Here is a 22,834-nt window from a genome sequence, read left to right as displayed (position 1 = left end):
ATGTCCCAAGTTTCATCTGAGATTTAAGACTATGTCTTAACTCTAAGTCCTGTTAAATCAAACAAGTTACATACCTTCAATATGAAATGGCACATAGTAAACACTTTCATTGCTATTAAGGTATAACAATGGAATACTGGACCAATATCAAAACAATAATCATTAGGCAAACATTAAACATATGCAGTTCAAGCATGATATCTATTATCAGTAAACAGTAATAAGTCTCAGGATTTTCCAAATCTGCCCCTACAACTGACCTGAGTAGCCAGGGAAAGCTTCCACCCCAAGCCAACGGCACACTATGATGACCCTTCTATTGTCATGTATCCAAAACATATTTGGGTCTCCATTGCGAAGCACAGCTTATGTTCAACTCCATACACTAGCATTTCCAACTTTTAACAAAAGAATATCAAGTTTCTATGCCTTGTCTCAGCAGAGACTCCTGGAACCATGTGCACTTTATTGCCCCACTTCCACACAGCATCTTTAATGCTTCCAAAACAAATACCAGGTGTGAAGGATATAGCCATGAAATAATTCAGCAATGAAATAAATTATGTCCTTGAAGAAAATGCTCCTTCCTTTCAAAAGAATTTGCAATTCTGCCACTCAGTCTTTCTAAGGTATAAATACCTCAGGAATTTCCATCTCACCAATAACAACCACAACTCTTAGGTACCAAGTTCCTGCTATAGTCAGTTCCATGTTGTTGGAGTAAACCAAAATACATACTTTATGGCAGGGACAAGCTTTATTTCAGGCTTATGATCCAGGGAAATTTCTTTTTATTTATTTATTTTTTTTAATGTATTTTCAAGGCAGGGTCATTGTTATTCTCCTCCTTCTGCCTCCCAATAAAGGAGTATACCACAATGTCTGGTCAGGAGAATTTCTGTTGATGGGAGAAGCTGGCCTCCTTCCGCAGATCTGAGCAGGGAGACACAACCATGCATCCATCTCCACAAACAAGAGCAAAACAGGCAGAAACACAGCAGACAACCCAGGTGGAACTCAAGAGCTCTGCATACCTTGAGGCTGAAAATCAGATCTTCCTCCAAACACACCTTTGACCTGGACCCCAGGATCCACCCACAGTGAAATCTCTTCCAGTCAGGTGATTGGAAATCCAAGTTACAAGTTTTAATAAAACTCCTTACTCTATTGTGAGACATGCATTCAACTCACCGCACATCCAGAAAAGTCTATGTATGTCTGTTTTACTAGCTAGGACAGAGTATTAGTTCACCAGAGAGTAGAAAGAGAAGAAGGAGGAAGAGGTGGGGAGGGAGAGGGAACGAGAGAGTGAATGAGTAAGTCAGAGAGGGGAGGAACAATTCACTCATTAAATACAAATTCTGCACTAGGTAACTCATTCCAATCAGTTGTTTTTCACTGTTCTCCTAGTCCACTGCCTAGTATGCCAAACAAGGATAAATGAAGCTCATGCTAGGTAAGTAGCATCTTTGTGCTGCTTCCTGTTAGTCTGGTGCTGCCTATTTCTTGGCTTTTCTAATGATCTTGAAGCAGCATTACCCAGAATGACATAAAAAGATACATAAATAGTGGTGTATTCTTATAGTGGGATTGCAACCTACAAATATAACTGCCAGGCATCATTACATGCTTTAATCAAGATAAATCATATGTAACAATCAAACAAAATAAGACATAAAAATATAGCTCAGTATTTACATAATGTTTAGCATATTTCAAAGCTAAATTGCTTTCCAATTATTTGAAAAGCTATTAAATATCAAGACATAAATCGCAATAATCAATATGATTGTGAACTCTAGAGACAATGAGATTTCTGATATCATAGTGATCTGTGATATGATTGTAACTACCTCGGTATTCATCTCAAAAAATATTGTTTGACTGCACAGAAATGCTTATAGTAAACTTCTTTATGACTGTTTTCATTAAAGTTAATTAAATGAAAACTCAAATTTCATAGACCTACTGTTGGCAGCAATATTAAAAATACTTGAGAATGGTTAAATAAAATGTGGTATATAATCTTACCTTCTTATTTTTCAAAGGGAAGATAAACAAAACTATATGTATAATCACAAAATGGAATTTTACATAGCTTTAAAGAATGTAACAATATCATCGTATTAAGTAATATATGCTAGACCCAAAAAATATCACATGTTTTGTCTCTTATCTAGTGTGGTGGATTATATATCTCTATAGTCTCAGATGTTTGTTATTAAGTTCCCTATTTAGTCCCCAAATAGTAGAGCATTTGGGTGGTGGGGCCTGGCTAAAGTAAATGTGTAACAAAGGGTGGACCTTTCAGTTCAATCCAGCCCTGTGTGCTCAGAGTCAAATTGTGCTTGTTGCTAGTTGCTGCTACTTGCTTCTCTCTCTCTCTCTCTCTCTCTCTCTCTCTCTCTCTCTCTCTCTCTCTCTCTCTCTTTCTTTCTCCTCTTCCCCTCCCTCCCTCAGCCCTGTGGATGTACGATAAAATGAGCTAGCTTCTTTCAGCATGATGAAGCTTTCCCTTCAGACTTTAAGCCAGAAATAAACCTTTCCTCCAATAAGCTGCTTCTTATTGGGCTTTTTGTCCCATAAATGAGAAGGTAACTGCAATAGCTGTGAAATAAAATACATAGAACTATATCTGTGGGAGGAGGAAAACGTCTTGGAATGGGAGAGAAGGACAGAGGAGAATAATGGTGTTGTATATGGCCAAAATGCATGCCATATGCAATGAAAGGCATTACTGTTCAGAATGAACATATGCTTATCAGGTTCTTTTAAAAAACGTTTATTCACATATTTATTTAAGACAGAAAGAGGTAGTTAAAGACAGAGACAAACAAGAGAGAAAAGGCACACCAAGACCTCTAAAGCACAACAAATGAACTCCAGATGCATGCACCACCTTGTACATATAGCTTTACATGGGTCCTGGGAATCAACCTGGGTCCTTTGACTTTGCTGGCAAGTGCCTGAACGGGCTAAGTTCTTTATTCAGCCTCTAATTAGGTTCTCAAAAGTTATGCTTGAGGGGCTGGACAGATAGCTCAGGGGTTAAAGTGCTTGCTTGCTAAGCCTAAGGGCCCAGGTTCAATTCCACAGTACCTACATAAGCCAGATGCGTAAGAGGCATAAGGTAGTGCATGCATCTGGAGTTCATTTGCAGTGGCTGGAGTGCCTAACATGCCCATTATCTTTCTCTATGTATCTTTCTCTCTCAAATAAGTAACTAAATAATTTTTTAAAGTTATGCTTGAAATGAAATTCTAAAGGAAATATATGATTAATGAAAGTCTTTAAAAGCAGTTTATTCCACAGTTTATTCCATAAAATAATCTTAGGTTATGGTTTTTAAATGGGAAAATGCCCTAAAATATATATTTACTTCATAACATTTGAAAAATACCATCTGATTGGAGAAAACACAAGCACAGTGTCATCAGTAACAACCAAGAATCCAAAACAGTAATAGCCTGACACATTAGTGTTGTAATTGCAAAAATTTTTCTTTTTTCCTTCTTTTGATTTGTGGCATAGGCTGTTTTCTTGTTAGATGCCTGGATCACTCATATTCATCCTTATAGCTACCACAAACTGTATGCAGGTACCACTCAGTATCAACATCCATGGGCTCAGCATGGTGCCTGTGATTATTTCATAGGGCAGATAACTAAACCCAGGGCCCTTATAGAATTAGATCACTGAATGTTCAATTGTGTGGTAATCCCCTCTGAGAACAGTATGGGGAAAATGTTCATTGTGTATAAAATGAGTTGATGGACTCTGTGGAGGTGAGAGGAGAAAGGAAGCTAAGATTCAGGTTCTTTTTATATGTAATAAACTCAAACTTTACTCATTGCCTACTCTGGTGGAATGTTTCTATTGTCCATGACATCTAACTTCTGGAACAGGTGGAGGGATTAAAATCTACTGCCTTAATCTTTTTCAACATAGCCATGTTGTGAATGACAAAACTTTCCAAAATGCTGCTTAATAATAAACTAGCAACATTCAAACAAGCTGGCACCTTGTTTGGGCCACTGAATAAGTAAGTAATTTAAGTTACCTGAACTGTTTGGTCTCACCTTTCTTCTTTACTTGAAGATGGTTGATTCAGACATTTCCCTTTGAGGAGGGATTCAAAGGTCAGTAGTTACAGATTCAGAGGTCCTTTGTGGGCAGACAGTCCCTCTGACTTCTGCTTGCTGCTTCTACTTCTGTTCTTTTCCCAGGAAATCTGTAATGTTAATTACTATTATCAGGGAAAATGTGCATGATTTTCGTTATCAATGCAGCAAGGCTTCCGTCACTCTTCTTATGCTTCTACTCCCATCCTTTCCTCTGAAACTATCCATTTACAGAACCAACATCAGGGGCTCAGTAACTCATTTCTTCAAAAGGTACCCCTCAACATGTTGGCTTATTTTTCTCTAAAATTCACTTCAAATGTACACAACCATAATAAGAAATACTCTTCTTAAAAGCTGGGTGTGGTGGCGCACACCTTTAATCCCAGCACCTGAAAGGCAGAGGTAGGAGGATGGCCGTGAGTTCAACGCCACCCTGAGACTCCATAGTGAATTCCAGGTCAGCCTAGGCTAGAGTGACACCCTACCTCGAAAAAAAAAAAAAAAAAAGAAAAAAAGAAATACTCTCCTTATTTTAAAAGTGGGCTGTGTATGAAGTCGTAACAGTTATGTATAGCAGATTATGTTATGCAGTACATGGTCTTCTCATGACTCTGCCAAGGGCTGTATAGAACGGTCACTTGTGAATCTAAGAATCTCTATCAGACTCAATCAAATGTGTCTTGTACAGGAAAATAAAGCAGATAGTTAACTCTCCAGTTTGAAACTTGGAGGCCCTCCCTATATTCAAGTCATTATGAATCTGGCTATTCAAATCCTGTAGCTAATATTTCAGAGATGCTCTTACTGCCATCTTTCTCCCACCTTGAGAATTGTAGAACTTGAATTATCTCAGAGAGATCATGGGGATAGTTCCAATAACGTTATCTACTAATAGCAATTTCAATCCCTTAGAACTGGGTCAAATATAGGATGCACCTGCTGTGAATCCTCTGGAGAGTGAAGAGTTCTTTTACTTTTCAAAGTAAAATCTATATTTGATAATAGGTTAAAATTAAAATATTTATATGCAACTCCCCTGTATCTTGGATTTCCAACTTCAGCCTCATTAGGATGTTTTGTTTTCATTGTTGCTGCTATTGCTATGTCCTGCTTATTTAGTTTATGAATCATCCAAAATAATCCCATCATGTACTACTTAGACACACATTAATGTTTGTATTTCATCTTCTTTTTAATAAGTTAATTTTTTAATTCTGTTGCATTTTGTCTCATGTTGTTCATCAATTTAGTTTTAATCACTTCTGTGGTATAATTTTTATAAACATGAACTTTAAACAGAATGCATTATTGAGACTATTTTCTGTAGTATTACATGAAATTATTTTCTTGGATCTTTTGTACATAAAATGTTTCTTGCCCACTTTTGGATGATATCATAGATATTTCTCCCATCACTTCATTTTTATCGCATTTTTATATACAGTACTAATCATGAGACAGCTAATGATATTCCAATTGTTTATTTTTCCCTTTTTACCTTGAAGCTTTGTATTTTCCCTCAATTATATAATTAAAGTGTTTTTTTCTGAAATATTATATTGATGAGTATATATATATATACTTTGTATACACAAACTATTTATAAACTAATTCATTTACATTTTATGAACAACTTATCCTATAGATACTGATATGCATATTATGGGTGAAAACACAAATAATATATATTGAGACACTAAGCAATTGCCAAATTTTATAGTTAAGTAAATTATAAAGTTTAAGCAAGTCTATATTCCTTAACTGTAGTCAACATTCACTCAGTTTTTTCCTCTCAATGACTATGATCCTCCCTTACCTCTTTATATCTGGTGTGGCATCATTCAATTCCAAGGTGGGTCTGACCATTGAAGCCCCATCTTTTGCTGTGGATTAGCAAACATAAAGTGATGGTGAATTTCTTTTATTGCCTAGTTTTATCAGCTTGAAACTCTTAGATAATGATTGAGGTTTATAGCTGATAACATCAATGTATTTAGACATTTAAAAGAGGAAAGTTTCTGCAAACAGACTACAATCCCTGACAACTCTACCAGCACTACAGAAACACTGTAGACCTAGGTAATCATAGCAGAAGCTGTGCACCAGTGGTCTACCCACGTTGCTCCACTCTAAGTTATTATCCTATTCACATATATTTCTCTCTGACTTATTTACCCCATACTTAGTTACCTCATCAATATTAATCATCCATTAAAGACTTCCAAATACACCGCTACATGGGTTCATTTTAGTTTCCCCAACTGGTTTTCTGGGATTCTGGACTTCCAGAAGGATGTGGGAAGCAGATGATGGATTGAAGTTTATGTAATTGCCCAGAATTCCTAGTCACTCATTACTCTTCACATAATTTGGATGTAACAGCTATAAATTCCTTAAATTTGCATAATGCTTCATAACTTATTTTGTGGGAACATTTTATTTTTACTGTATGATAGCTATAAAAACTAAGCTCCAAGCATTGTATTACTCTTTTAGGCAGTAACACAGTTGTTTTCCCATTAAAATAAAGACATCCATTTTGGGAAAAAAAAAAATACTGCAAATAGTGGCAATATAAATCAAAGGCAATAGCAAAAGTACAATCACGAAATCCTCCCTGGTTCTAGGTACATAAGAATTCTATTTGATTGCCTAAAGTATATTTTTATTTACTACTATATTCTCTTTCTCAAGAAGCTCTATGTTCCCTGGGGCAATCTCAGTACAACAGGCAAAGATACGTATCTTTGTCTTCCAAGTATCAGACAGATCGTGCCTGAGTCCAGAAGTTTTGGGGTGGAATGGCTGCTGGTGTGACTGGAGAACTGCAGCAGCCTTGAGCATCCAGTAAGCAATGGTTGAGGTCACCTAGCCGAGCATACAAGGGAAAAAATATGCTTTTATCAGTGAGAGCTAAAAGAAGTTCAATTCATGGGCTGGAGAGATGGCTTAGCGGTTAAAGCGCTTGCCTGTGAAGCCTAAGGACCCCGGTTCGAGGCTCGGTTCCCCAGGTCCCATGTTAGCCAGATGCACAAGGGGGCACACGCATCTGGAGTTCGTTTGCAGAGTCTGGAAGCCCTGGTGCACCCATTCTCTCTCTCTCCCTCTATCTGTCTTTCTCTCTGTGTCTGTCGCTCTCAAATAAATAAATAAATAATTTTAAAAAATGTAAAAAAAAAAAAAAAAAAAGAAGTTCAATTCTGACCCCACAGCCATTCCTATGGGAAATTACCTTTAAACTTCTTGTTTTTGCTTTGAATGCATGTTTCAGGAACAAAACCTTCTTTCTTCTTGTGGTTTAAGGCAGAAGGCTCAGGTTTTGTAATATAGTATGTAAATAATTACTGTAATTTGACAGTTTTCCATGTTATTTGAGTTCACTATTACAAATGTGAAATTTGTTAAAAACAAGTACATCTGACTAGAATTGGAAAGTTACTTTAATTTGAAGATACCAGATGGACTGGCCCTTTTCTACATGTAGTAATTCCAATTATGTTTTGACCTCATCTTTCTCATGGGGACAGGAAGAGTGTTCACTCCATTTGATGAATGTGTTTTGAACTTTCTTTTTTTTTTTTTTGCTTTTGATGTTTGTTTGTTTGTTTTTTTTTCTGGATGTTTACTTAAGGCAATAGTTAAATAAATACCAGGATGATACTCTATTAAAGACAATAAGGACAATAAGTGCTTATTTGGCTTTGGAAACAACTTTATCTTTCATTAGGAAGGAACTATCACTATCCTGAGCTACAAAGTAAGACTGACTAAAGAGAAAGAAAGATTAAACACAGAAAAAAAAAACCAGAAAGAACTATCATTGAAAACAAAGATAGTGAATTTTGACTTTTATATATGCTATAAATACATACACATATGTAATGTAAAATATCCTCAATCACAGAACATTCAATCACAATATATACTATATAGCATAATATTTTATATTTATATTAATTTTATATTACATAGGTTATATATAAAAAAGGAAGTTTAAAATAATACATAGGTCTTTTAAGGAACAGAAATATAAAAGGAAAATGCAGTCCACCAATATGTGTACCACAGATATAAAATTGCACAAATTTTAGTAGCGTTTATAATGATGGATGGGGTATAAAGTTATAAGTATGGCCAAAAATAAGAACACTTAGAAAAGCTACAGGAAACTCAAGCTAACGATGTATCGTAATAAGTTATTACAATAGGTTTTTTTAAAAATAAAAAGAAATCTCAATCTCTCTCAAACTCTCAATCTCTCTTCCTTTCTGCTTGCGAATAAATAAATATTTTACATTTTACTTACTGTTTCTACATTATACTGTTTATTCAATATGGAAAAATATGAATACATTCATAGTATTCTCTTTTAATTTGTTTTAAGTCAATGTTGTAAAATATTGACTGCTTTTATATTGGATATCCTACCCAATTTAAAAACTAAAAGATGAAGAATGGGCCTAGCAAACAATTCTTATTGAAGGTTATTAATACCATATTTCGCTCTTCAAACCTAACTTCAAAGACAAAACTGCTTACTGTACTGGTTTAGGGAAATGTTGGAACACCAAATGTGTGCACTATCTCATGTGCATGTGTGACCTTCTGCACTTGCATCACCTTGTGCATCTGCTTTATTTGGGATTTGGAGAGTCAAACATGGGTCCTTAGGCTTTGCAGGCAAGCACCTTAACTGCCAAGCCATCTCTCCCTAAAGCTGTCTCTTAACAGCTCTGGTAGGGCTGGACCTCCTCCTAACCAAGGATCTGCCCACTGGGACTCAAGTTACAACCTCAATCTTAGTAAAAACTGCCCGAGTCTATGGGCCATACATTCAAACCAACACATGAACAATGAATATATTTAATCATTATTTTTTTAAATTGTTTTTGCTCATTTTTATTTATTTATTTGAGAATGACAGACAGAGAGAGGAAGAGGCAGGTAGAGAGAAAAGAGAGAGAGAGAGAGAGAAGGGAGAGAATGAGCATGGCAGGGCCTCCAGCCACTGCAAAGGAACTCCAGACATGTGCGCCCCCTTGTGCATCTGGCTAACGTGGGTCCTGGGGAATCGAGCCTGGAACCGGAGTCCTTATGCTTCACAGGCAAGTGCTTAACCACTAAGCCATCTCTCCAGCCCTTATTCATTATTTTATGTAATGAATATATGATACATTATACAAACATGTAGCTTCTATGATTATGAGTTTATCTATAATGAATTGCACATGGGTATATATCAAACGCATAAAACTATGTTAACATATGTAATGTACTTACACTATTTTAATAAATATATAATATACATATATAATATATAAATATATATTTATATATATATAAATTTATAGATATATGTATAAATGTGTAGATATATATATACATATGTATATATATATGTATAGATATATATATAAATATATGACTATAGTAGGATCTCATAAAATCTAGCTGAGTGGAGCTGGAAAGATGGCTCAGAGATTAAAATGCTTGATTGGTATGCTTAGCTGTTAAGGTGCTTGCCTGAAAGGCCAAAGGACCCAGGTTCAATTCCCCAGGACCCATGTAAGCCAGATGCACAAAATGGCACATGTGTCTGGAGTTAGTTTCCAGTGGCTAGAAGATCTGGCATGCCCATTCTATCTGCCTCTCTCTTTCTCTGTCCCTATCCCTCTCTTTGTTAAATACATAAATAAATGATTTAAAAATAAAGATTCTTGATTACGAAGTTAAAAAAATATATAAATAAATAAAAATAAAATAGAGGTTCCCTGTGCACAGTGTGCAGGCAGGTGTTTTGGTCTGGAGTGAGTAGGCCAGAAGCATCTTTCCTGGCTTCTCCCAGTTCTCTGGTCCTAGTTTCCTCGGTTAGTCTGTATGCTAGAAGTCATGATGTGGAGTAAGTAGGTCAGATCACTGCTCCCTGGCTCCTCCCAGTCACCTGATCCTGCTAGGTCTCATTGTGTCTTGCTTGGGAAGTCCTGGTCTATGTGAGATGTGGAATCAGGCCTTTTGCTTTGCTATACTTACTGGCCACAGGGTAATAACATTCCTGTTCCCCTGAATCAGAGGCTGCAAGATCCAAAGGACAAAAACTTTCTTTCTCTTCAATAAAATCAAGAGTCTTCCTTAAATGGGTAGACAACAATACAAAAAAAAGCCAATGAAAATCAGAAAACTGAGACATCTTGACCAAGGATGTCTAGTCCTACAAAGGAAAGCTCCAATGAAATCATAAAAAAAGCAACAGAAATCCACTCCCAAAATTAAAATACAACAACCAAACTCTGAAAAACTAAGACTTCCAACCCAAGCTACTCTACCCATTAGAATTATCCCTCATAACAGATAGTGAAAGGAAAACTTTCAAGGAAAAAATATCAACTAAATGATTTTATGAACACAAAGCCAAACCTACAGAGAATACCTCAGGGAATACTCCATACAGAAAAGCCTTACAACCAATCTCAAGAGCCAAAAAGAAGATCAGAATAAGCAAAATACACCAGGTTCAAAATAGTACAAAACACAAGAAAGCACCAAATCCCATAAAACACCTCATCATGGAAGGGATAAATTCAAACCTCATAGTATTAATCTTAACTATCAATGGTTTTAACTCGCCCATCAAAAGAAAAAGTTTGTTGGAATGAGTGAAAAAAAATGGACCCTTATATCTGCTGTCTTCAAGAAACCCACCTCACCACTAGAGATAGACATCTCCTCAGGATCAATGGTTAGAAAATGATATTGCAAGCAAATGGAGGTAAAAAGAAGAAGAAGAAAAAAGTAGATGTTGGTATATTAATATCTAATAAAATAGACTTCAAAGCAAAAGTAAGCAAAAAGGACAAAGAAGGCCACTTCTTACTCATCAAGGGAATAATCCAACATGAGCACATATATGCACCAAACTCAGGTGCACCACAATAAAACAGAAATAAACACCAACACCATCATAATCTGAGACTTCAACACTTCACTATCATCAATAGACAGATCATCCAAGCAGACAATGAACAGGGAAATAATAGAGCTCAACAACATCATAGATAAACTAGAACTAATGGATATCTACAGAACTTTCCACCCCAACTCTAAAGAATATACATTCTCCTCAGCAGACCATGGAAACTTCTCCAAAATTGACCATATACTAGGCCATAAAGCATGCCCTCATAAAGTCAGGAAAATTGAAGTGACTTCCTGCCTCATGTCAGATCACAATGCTTTAAATTTAGAAATTAACAAAAGACACACATCAAAAACTCCACCAACTCCTGGATACTAAACAACACACTTTTAAACAAGGAATGGGTCATGGAAAAAATTTTTAAAAATGTAAAATTCCTAGAATTGAATGATAATGAAAATACAACGTATCAAAACTTAATGGACACAACAAAGGCAGTCATAAGGGGAAAGTCATATCCCTAAATGACTTCTTTACAAAGACAGAGAAATACAAAATTAATAACTTGATTGTCTATCCTAAGGGCATTGGAAAAATGAAAAGAAATCAGCCCAGGGCTGGAGAGATGGCTTAGTGGTTAAGCGCTTGCCTGTGAAGCCTAAGGACCCCGGTTCGAGGCTCGGTTCCCCAGGTCCCACGTTAGCCAGATGCACAAGGGGGCGCACGCATCTGGAGTTTGTTTGCAGAGGCTGGAAGCCCTGGCGTGCCCATTCTCTCTCTCTCCCTCTATCTGTCTTTCTCTCTGTGTCTGTTGCTCTCAAATCAATAAATAAAAAATTAAAAAAAAAAAGATTTAAAAAAAAAAAAAGAAATCAGCCCAAAATGCTCCTGATGGAAATTGGGCAGGGAATTTTCAGAGGAAGAAATACAAAAGGTAAACACAGTTAAGAAAATGTTCATCATCCCTAATCGTCAGGGAAATGTAAATTAAGACAACCATAATATTCCATATTACCTCAATAATGATAGCCAACATTAAAAAAAAAATCAAATGAAAACAAATGCTGGAGAGAATGTGGAGAAATAGGAACTCTCAATCACTGTTGATTAGGAATTTAAGATGGTACAATCAGTATGGAAGAAATATAGACGCCTAAAAAGGGTGACAATAGAGTTACCAACAGACCCAGTTATTCCCTTACTTAGCATTTACTGTTAAAGCTCCATGCCTCAGTTTAGAGAGATTTGCTTAACCATGCTTATAGCTACTCAATTCATAATGGCTAAGAGCTGGAATCAACCCAGATATCCATCATTAGATGAATGGATAACCAACATGTGGAATAGCTACATAATGAAATTCTACACAGCAGTAAGGAAAAATGACACAATAAAAAAAAATGGTGGAACCTGGAATAGATCATTCTCAGTAAATTCACCCAATCACAGAAAGGTAATCATCACATGGTCTCACTCTTCAGTGGCTCCTAACCTGAATCTGTCCAAGATGCTGACCTACCTAATAAGCATTTCCAGGACCGGACAATAGGAAGTGTGGGGAGGGAAGAGAGGGTAAGGATGGAGGCTGTGGAAACAAAATTGGACCCAAATAGCAATGGTGCCATAAAATTCTACATCCTAAAAGACCAACTAAATGGTTGAACCCTCATCAGGTCTTTAGAGGGAACACATGAATCACAGGGAACTGGAGAAGGTATGATTAAGACTAACCTTTATCTTCTTCTGTCTCTCTCTCCTTTCTCTCTCTCTCTTCCTGTTCTTTATATCTCTATATTTTTCTTACTTCTTTTCCATGATGCTGGCTTGTAATTCCCAGTACCAGCATGTGGTTAACATCCACAATGAGCTGTTGATCCAAGATATCTACAAGGTTTCCCAAAAGAATACAGAATTTTGTCAGAGTACTTGATGACCCAGTTAGTGGTAAGGCTCTACTGTCTAAGACAACATATGCTGTTGGTACATATTATGGAGTATACTGGCTGGAATCTGGAAGAGTCCACAGACAGTTAGCCCATCTAGTGCCAGAAGGTACTGTATGAATAACTTGGGGAAAATGATCAACATCTGTCCAAGCCACTCATGGTCAAAGATACTCAGTAGCAAACAACCTGACATGATGCTCACACAAGTGCAATAGTAGCACACAACCATGGTGGGTAACCAACTGCTCTTGAGTTGGCTAATGGATCCACTCAGTGGAATGAAACCCACAGCTGGAACTGGAAAACAAGTCAGAACCACATTCAAAAAACAAGCCTAATCTCCAATATCAAGCTCCCACCAATCATGGGCTACATGAGGGCCTACACCCATTAAATTCTCTCTAAAATAATAATGGCTATCCTATTTATCTGGTGCTGACTTCACTCTGTTGGAGAATTTGCTTCTCTATTTCAGTTGGATGCAGAACCTGAGGAGAAATCAGCCAATTGCACCTTAGCAGGACCTCAGCTATAACCATAGAGTAATTGGGAAAATGAGCAAGAGTGCTGCTTTCTTGGTGAACCTGGTACCAGCACAATGGTGAAGGAGATAGACTTATCTCCTACCAAATCAGATATCTAGAGACACGGATGTTCCCAAGACCTCATCACTGAAGTATACATCAAAGGAACCCATCATGGCTCAGGCAAATTTGCAGAAGAGGGGGCGGAAAGAATGTTAGGCATAAGTTGGGACATTACGCGCACAGAGACATTGCCTCTTACCCATAACTTATGGCTAACCCCACAATGCATGACCCACATTCCCCAATGAGGAGAGTCTCTGGAGACGGGGACAAACAGCAAGGTGTCTAACAATGGTTCCAACATGGCTGTATATACACTGTGTACATAACTAAGAAATCTAATAAACAAGGCTATAGCAGACATTAATGAATGGGAAACTAAAAAAAAAAAAAAAAAAAAAAAAAAAAAAAACCTAAAAAATGATGAAATGAAGAGCTGCTTCTTTGAAAAAATGAACAAGATTGACAACTCCCTGGCCAAATTGATCAAGCAGCAAAAATAGAGAAGTCTCAAATTAACAGCATCAGAAATTTAAAAAGGAGAGATCACAACAGACATCAATAAAATTGGAAGACTCATCAGAGCATATTTGCCAAACCTCTACTTTACAAAACTGGATTATCTGGAAGAAATGGATGAATTACTAGATACATACTACCTACCAAAACTAAACTGATAAAATTAATCTCCCAAACAATCCTATCACATCCATGGAGATTGAAAAGGTAATCAAAAGCCTTCTCAAAAAGAAAAGCCCAGGACCAGATGGCTTCTCAGCTGGATTCTATCAAACCTTCATTAAAGAACTAAAGCCAGTTTCTCTCAAACTGTTCTGCATAATCAGAGACTACGGAATCCTCCCTAACTCCTTTTATAAAGTTAACATTACCCTAATACCAAAACCATACAGAGATGCAACAAGGAATGAAAATTATAGGCCTACATCCCTAATGAACTTAGATGCCATATCCTGAATAAAACCCTTGCAAACCAAATTCAATAACACATCAAAAACATTATCTACCTTGATCAGGTAGTATTCATCCCAGGGATGCAGGGATGGTTTAACATATAGAAATTGGTTAACTTAATATACCACATTAATAAACTGAACTATACAAACCACATGATTATCTCAATTGATATAGAGAGGATGTTTTTCAAAATGCAACAATACTTCATGGTCCAAACAATGGAAAAAATAGGCATGGAGGGTTTATATCTCAACACAATATATGTATTATATATGCATATATAATATTATATATTATTATATTATATATTATTATTATTTTATATGCTATATTATATATTATTATATTATATATTATATTATATTATATATTGCTCCTAATACCCAAATAATACTTAATGGGGAAAAACCCAAGGAGTTATCACTGAGATCAGAAGCAAGGTAGGTTTTCCATTCTCCCCACTGTTCTTCAGCATAGTACTAGAAGTCCTAGCCTGATAAATAAGACAAGAGAAAGAAATAAAATTGATTCAAATTGAAATGGAAGAAGTCAATTTAGCCCTATGTTCAGAATACATGAAATTATATATTTTCTGAAAGTCTCCATCTCAAACCTTCTAAAGGAGAGAGATTGCTTCAGCAAAGTGGAAGAACAAAAAAATCAATGCAACATAGATCATTAGCTTTTCTATAGGCAAAGGAAAAATATAGAGAGAAAGAAATTAGTGATGCTGTCACATTTTCAATAACAACAAAGAGAGTTAAATACCTTGGAATAATACTGAAAAGGATGTGAAGGACCTATATACTTAAAATACAAAAACACTCAATAAAGAAATAGAGGTAGTCATGAGAAGATGGAAAGACCTCCTTTTCTCCTGAATATGTAGAATTAATATTGTGAAAATGGCAATTATACCAAAAGAAATATACAGATTTAATGCAATACCAATAAAAATATCATCATCATTCTTCACAAAGATTAAAAAATTTTCTCAAAATTTACATGGAATTGGAGAAGATACCCAAATATGTCTTCAGAGAAAGAAACAAAAAAACAAAAAAACACCCTGGTAGTATCACCATACTCAATCGAAAGCTCTTTTCTAAAGCCATAATGATTGAAAAAAAAAAAAAAAAAAGCATGATACTGGAATACAAACCGAATCATAGCCAAATGGAACAGAATTGAATACCAAGACCTTAGATCAAGTAACTACAGCCACTTGATCTTTGACACAGATGCCAATAATGCAGACTGAGGAAAAGAGAGCATCTTAAACAAATGGGGTTGGACAAATTGGATGACCTCATGTACAAAAATGAAATTAGACATGCTCGTTTCACCATACATAAAAACCAAGTCAAAATAGATTAAAGACCTCAACATAAAACCAGAAACTCTTCAAGTACTGGAAGAAAAAAATGGGAGGCACTCTCCAGAGTATATGTCTGGGAAAAGTTGTACTAAACAAAACCCCAGTACCCCAGGAAATTAAAAAGGCACTCAACCAAAGGTATCTCATGAACCTAAAAAGCCTTTGCACAGACAAACATACCATAAGCAGAGCTAATAGATGATTACCCAATGAATGGTATGAAATCATTGCCACCTACACCACTGATAGAAGCCCAATATCTGGAATCTATTAAGAACTCAAAAAAACAACAACAACAAAAAAAAAAAACAATAAAAAAAGTCAAACAACTTACTCCAAATTTGGAGCAGAGAACTAAATAGGGTGTTCTTGGTGGAAGAATTACAAATGGCTAGCACATACTTAAGAAAATGTTCAACACCTCTAACCATTAGGGAAATGCAAATTAAACCAACTATGAGATTTCACCTTACCTTACAAACATTAAAAAATCAAATGAAAAAAAAAATGTTGGTGAGTATGTGGAGAAATATGAATACTCACTCATTCACTGTTGATTGGTATGTAAACTGGTACAACCATGATGGAAATCCATGGGGAGATTCCTGAAGAGGTTGAATATAGAGTTATGAACAGACTCTGTTATTCCCTTACTGGGCATTTACACTAAAAGCTCCAGATCTCAGTTCAGAGATGTTTATAGCTGCTCAAGTCATGAGTGCTAAGAACTAGAATCTACCCAAGTGCCCATCATTGGAGGAATGGATAACCAAGATGTGCTATATCTACATGATGAAATTCTTCTCAGCAGTAAGAAAAGATGACATAATGGAATTTTTAGAGAAATGATCGAACTTGGAACAGAGCATTCTAAGTGACCTAACACAATAACAGAAGATAACCCTCACATGGGCTCACTCATCTGTAGTTCCTAACCTGGATTAGCCCACATGGCTGAAATACCTGAATAGCATCTTGAGGCTTGGACAATAGGGAGGGTAGTACTTGGAGGATGGAGAAGTGTTGTGGGGCGGGGAGGGGGGGCACACAAAACTGAACCCAAATTTAACTGGTGCCCTAGAATCCTATATAATGGAAGTTAGACTAAAAGGTGGATCACTCAAGTGGACCTTTGGGGGAGCATCTGAATCAAAGGGCCCTGGAGAGGGTGACACAAAACCTAACCTTAAATTTCTCCTGTTTCTCTTTCTTCTGTATTTTTTTCTTTCTTCTTTTCCCTTGGTGCTGGCCTATAATTCCTTGTACCAGGATATTGTTTACATCCACAATGAGCTGTTAATCAGAGAGAGCTACTAGATCTCCCAAAACAAACAAGACAGATTGTCAGAGCACTTGATTATCCACCAGAGATTAATGGTAAGACCCTACTGCTGAAGACACCAGACACTATTGGCATGGTCCATAGAGAAACCTGGTTGGAATCTGGAAGAGAGCCAGTCCCCAGAATTATCCCATCTAGTGCTGGAAGGTGCTCCAAGAGCTACCTGGGGAAAGTGTTCAGCATCTGTCCAAGCAACTCAAACTCTAAGAGACTCAGAAGCAAACAACCTGATATGATGCTCACACAAGGGCAATAGTGGTACACCACCATGTTGGGTAACAAACTGCTCTTGGGTTGGCTAACAGATCAGCTCAGTGGAAAGGGAACCATCTCTGGAACTGGGAAACAAGTCAGAATCATATCCAGTTAATGATTCTGCTTTCAATTGCCAAACTCCCACTAATCTTGGGCTATAAGAGGGTCTACACCCTTTATATTCTCTCTAAATTCATAATGGTTATTCCATTTAACTGGTTCTGACTACTCTCCATTGGAGATCTGCTTCTCATTTTCAGATGGGAGCTGGACCTGAGGAGACAAAGGGCCCAGTGCACTCCACTCCAGCACCAGCTGAAAGTACAGAGGAATTGGGGAAATGAGCAAGAGTGCTGCTTTCTTAGTGAATCTGATATCAGCACAAGGTGAAGGAGATAGACACTGAGGACAATCAACACCTACCAAACTAGAGATCCAAATGCTCCTAAGTGCCCATCATGAAGTAGACTTAAAATGCTCCCACCAGGGGCAGAATGTTAGAGCACAAGTTGAGACATTTTGCAGAGACATTGCCTCTACCCCTTAACTGAGCACTGCCCCCACAATGCATGACCACAGTCCCCATGAGGTTGACCTGCATCCCCAACGAGGAAGGGCTGTCCAGAAAAGGGCCCAGGGAGGAGATAAATGATGGTACCATCATGTATTGTTTACATACTAAATATGTTCATATATAATAAAAAAAAAAGGTAAAAAAAACCAAATAACTGAAATGTTACAAATCTAGATGAGAATATAAAGAAACTAAAACATTTTATAGTCCTAGTGGAAAGGAAAACTGGTAAAATCATCATGAAAAACAGCATTAAAACATGAAAAACTGGAGCTGGGCTTGGTGGCACATGCTTTAAATCCCAGCACTTGGAAGGCAGAGGTAGGAGGATCACCATGCATTCGAGGCCACCCTGGGATTACATTCTGAATTCCAGGTCAGCCTGAGTTAGAGTGAGACCCTACCTTGGAAAACCAAACAACAACAAACTGGCATGGGAATCTTTCTAGAGATAAAAAATAGAATAATCAAATCAAACATCATTTTTTTTCCTGGATATATGATCAAAAGAATTGAAAACAGTATCTCAGAGGAATATCTGTACTTTCTGTTTGTTGATGAGGTAAACATGAGAATATACAAATTTCAGTAGCTGATATGGAAACAACCTGAGTGTCCAATGAATAAAAATGATACATTACTTATGTGTGATAAAATATAATTGTCTTTTCTTTCTTTCTTTTTTTTTTTTTTTTTTTTTTTTTTTGGTTTTTTGAGATAGGGTCTCACTCTAGCCCAGGCTGACCTGGAATTCACTATGTAGTCTCAGGTTGTCCTCAAACTCACAGCGATCCTCCTACCACTGCCTCCCGAGTGCTGGCATTAAAGGCGTGCACCACCACACCCAGCAATGTGTAGTCCAGTCTGGCCTCGAACTCCTGATCCTCCTGCCTCCGCCTCTTCATCAATATCCTACCAGCATGATGTTTTTGTAAAGATATATTATGTGTATTACTCATATTAACTTCTCATTGTCTTCTATAACTCTCCCTCCTCTGTCCACTGGTCCTCTCCTCCCCTTAAAGTGTTGCCCTTCGACTTTCATTTCATATGTACATGCATACATACATAATACATTCATATATACAAACATAAGATATATGTATACACACATGCATGTACATACATAAACAGAATGTATGAGAGCAAGTATATGATCATTTATGACTCTGAGTCTAGATTATTTTGTTTAACATTAACATGATGATATCCAGTTCCATAGATTTTCCTATATACAACATCATTTCCTTCTTTATGACTTAAAAGTTCATTGTGTATATATATACATATATATATATATATATATATATATATATATAATCTTTTTTTTTTTACCAGTTACACTGTTAGTGGGTATTTTGACCAATCACATACTTGGACATCATAGTGTCACAATAAACATGAATGTCCATGGAATTCTGATATATGTTGACTTAGATTTCTTTGGGAATCTAAGCATTTGATACTTTTTTTCTCCTTTGTTTGGATGATAGCCATTCTAGTGGAGAGAAGAAATATCAATGAAGTTTTCACTTCCATGTTACTGATAGATAAAGTAGTTAAAATATATTTAGCCTTGACTTCCGGTTAAGATGGCGGCGTAGGTACCACGCCAAAGCAGCCTAGGTGGGAAAAAGACCAAAAAAACTCAGCAAAATACACACTTTTACTAAAAAGTGAGGTGTATAGGAAATTGGAGCGGCAGCGGAGAAGTAGAAGAGTTATAGAGCATCCAGAGCCTGCACAGGCGGGAAAAGCGGCTCTGGCAGCTCAGCCAACTGCCGCGGCCGCGGTGCAGCAGAGAGCTGTCAGACTCGCCTCGAGCCGCAGGAAAAGCCAGGTGCGGGATTTTCCCCTCACACCGCGCTCTCCGCAACTCGGGAAACGTGAGGGGAGAGCGGCAGCGAGCAACGGAGGAGCAGACCGCGAGGTAGAAGAACACGTGGAACAGCGAGACAACCAGAGCAGCCGTGGCACCCTCCCCTCCCCCACCGCCTGAAGCCAGCTCCAGCGAACAGAGCAGCGGCCCGGGACCCGGCCACGCCAACTTGGGCTGACAACGGGACCCAAGCAGGAGCAGAGTTTGGCAGCAACATCAGCGGCTCCAGCACCGGTACCAGCGGCCCCAGCAGCAGCAGACCCAGGAGCGGCAGCAGCGGCAGATCCCGAAGCAGCAGCTTCAGCAGCAGTGGTGGCTCCAGCAGTGGCAGCTACAGCAGCAGCAGAGGCAGCAGCAGCGGCTCAGTTTGCCCCGTAGGAAAAGCAAGTGCCCAGCTCCAGAAATCAGAACAGCAGCCCGACGACACAGGCAGCAACTTGACTGAGACCAAAATCACCCAAGGTAACTGGGATTGCACCAGGGAAGGGTCTCACTTGGACACAAGCTGACTTGGATACCTCAACAGACCAGAAATCTAAACCTCTTTGTTGATAGAGGATCTGGTCATTATAATAACTACTATTGCATACATACTCGGGGCTGTTTTTGATTGAATGTGTACAGTGTTTAGTTAAATTTTAGAATCTACCTGTATTTTATTCCACTCAGCCTGCTTGAATACTCCTATAGCAGGGAAACTCAACCCCCAAGAACATCTTTGTAGATACTCTGAGAGTCTTAAGAGCCACACCTAACACCTTAAGGTCCTACCCTGAAAATATATTACATCAAATCAATTGATACAGCTAAGAATACACAGATAGCTAGAAAATCCAAGCATTAACTTAATCCAAGATGCAAAAATATATACATTATAACACAAGAAACACTAAAAAGCAAGATGATATAAATCCACCTAAAAGTATTAATGCATCAGAAATGTCCTCCAGTGAGAAAGAGTTAGAGGAAATGCCTGAGAAAGAGTTCAAAAGAATAATTATAAATATGTTCAAAGAGGTCAAAGAACACATGAAAACAATCAAAGAAGAAATCAAAGAGGAAATCAAAGGAATCAAAGAAGAGGCAGGACACCAATTTAATGAAATAAAGAAGGCAATACAAGACATAAATAGGGAAATAGAAATAATAAAGAAAAAGCAGTCAGAATTACTAGCAATGAAGAACACAGTTAATGAAATAAAAAACTCTGTAGAAAATCTCACCAGTAGCATGGATGAGGGAGAGGACAGAATATCTTAGCTAGAAGACCAGGTTGCAGACATAATGCAGTCCAACAAAGAGAAAGACAAACTTATAGAAAAGTATGAGTGGGAATTTCAAGATATTCGGGACACTATGAAAAGATCCAATATAAGAATTCAGGCATACTAGAAGGAGAAGAACTCCACTCCAGAGGTATAGTAGGCATCTTCAACAAAATCATAGAGGAAAATTTCCCCCAAATTGGGAAAGAGGTGCCAATACAGATACAGGAAGCCTTTAGAACCCCAGCCAGACAAAACCCAGAAAGAACCTCTCCTCGCCATATTATAATCAAACTTCCAAACACACACACCAAAGAAAAAATATTGAAAGCAGTTAGAGAGAAAAATCAAGTTACCTACAAAAGCAAGCCCATCAGGATTACAGCAGATTATTCAACACAAACTTTTAAGGCCAAAAGGGCTTGGAGTGATATATTCCAAGGTCTGAAAGATAACAACTGTCAACCAAGGTTACTTTATCCTGCAAAGTTATCCATTCAAATAGATGGAGAAATAAAGACATTCCATGACAAAAGCAGGTTAAAGGAGTATTTGAAGACAAAACCAGCTCTACAGAAAATACTTGATAGAATCCTCCATGCTGAACAAAAGGAAAAGCACACATATAAGGAACCTAGAAAAAACAAGCTATACTCAAATACCAGTTAACAGAAGAGAGCACAGGTAGAATCAGAAACACACACACACAAAAAAAATGGCAAACATAAACACACACCTTTCAATAATATCTCTTAATATCAACGGTCTCAGTACCCCAACGAAAAGACATAGATTTGCAGACTGGGTTAAAAAGCAGGATCCTACAATGTGTTGTCTCCAAGAAACTCACCTTTCTACAAAGGATAGACATTATCTTAGGGTGAAAGGTTGGAAGACGGTGTTTCAAGCAAATGGGCCTAGAAAACAAGCAGCAGTTGCTATCCTAATATCAGACAGGGTAGACTTTAGTCCGACGTTAGTCAAGAAAGATAAGGAAGGTCACTTTATATTGATTAAGGGCACACTCCAACAGGAGGACATTACAATCCTAAACATATATGCACCTAACATGGGGGCTCCCAAATTTGTCAAACAAACACTATTAGAACTAAGGTCACAAATAACACCAAACACAGTGGTGGTGGGTGACTTTAACACTCCACTCTCAACAATTGACAGGTCATCCAGGGAAAGAATAAACAGAGAGGCATCTGGACTAAATGAGGTCATAGAAGGAATGGACCTAACAGATATATACAGGACATTTCATCCAAAGGCTGCAGAATATACATTCTTTTCAGCAGCACATGGAACATTCTCTAAAATAGACCATATATTAGGACACAAAGCAAATCTTAACAAATTCAGGAAAATTGAAATAATTCCTTGCATTCTATCTGACCACAATGGAATTAAACTACAAATCAGTAGCAAGAAAGGCTATAGAGCATACACAAAATCATGGAAACTAAACAATACACTACTAAATGATGAGTGGGTCAATGAAGAAATCATAAAGGAAATAAAAAAATTTATAGAGTCAAATGATAATGAGAACACAACATACCAAAATCCCTGGGACACAATGAAGGCAGT

This window comes from Jaculus jaculus, chromosome 6 (genome assembly GCF_020740685.1).
Source record: "Jaculus jaculus isolate mJacJac1 chromosome 6, mJacJac1.mat.Y.cur, whole genome shotgun sequence".
Lineage (NCBI taxonomy): Eukaryota > Metazoa > Chordata > Mammalia > Rodentia > Dipodidae > Jaculus > Jaculus jaculus.
The sequence above is the reverse complement of the archived record's forward strand: the minus strand, read 5'-3'. Positions refer to the sequence as shown.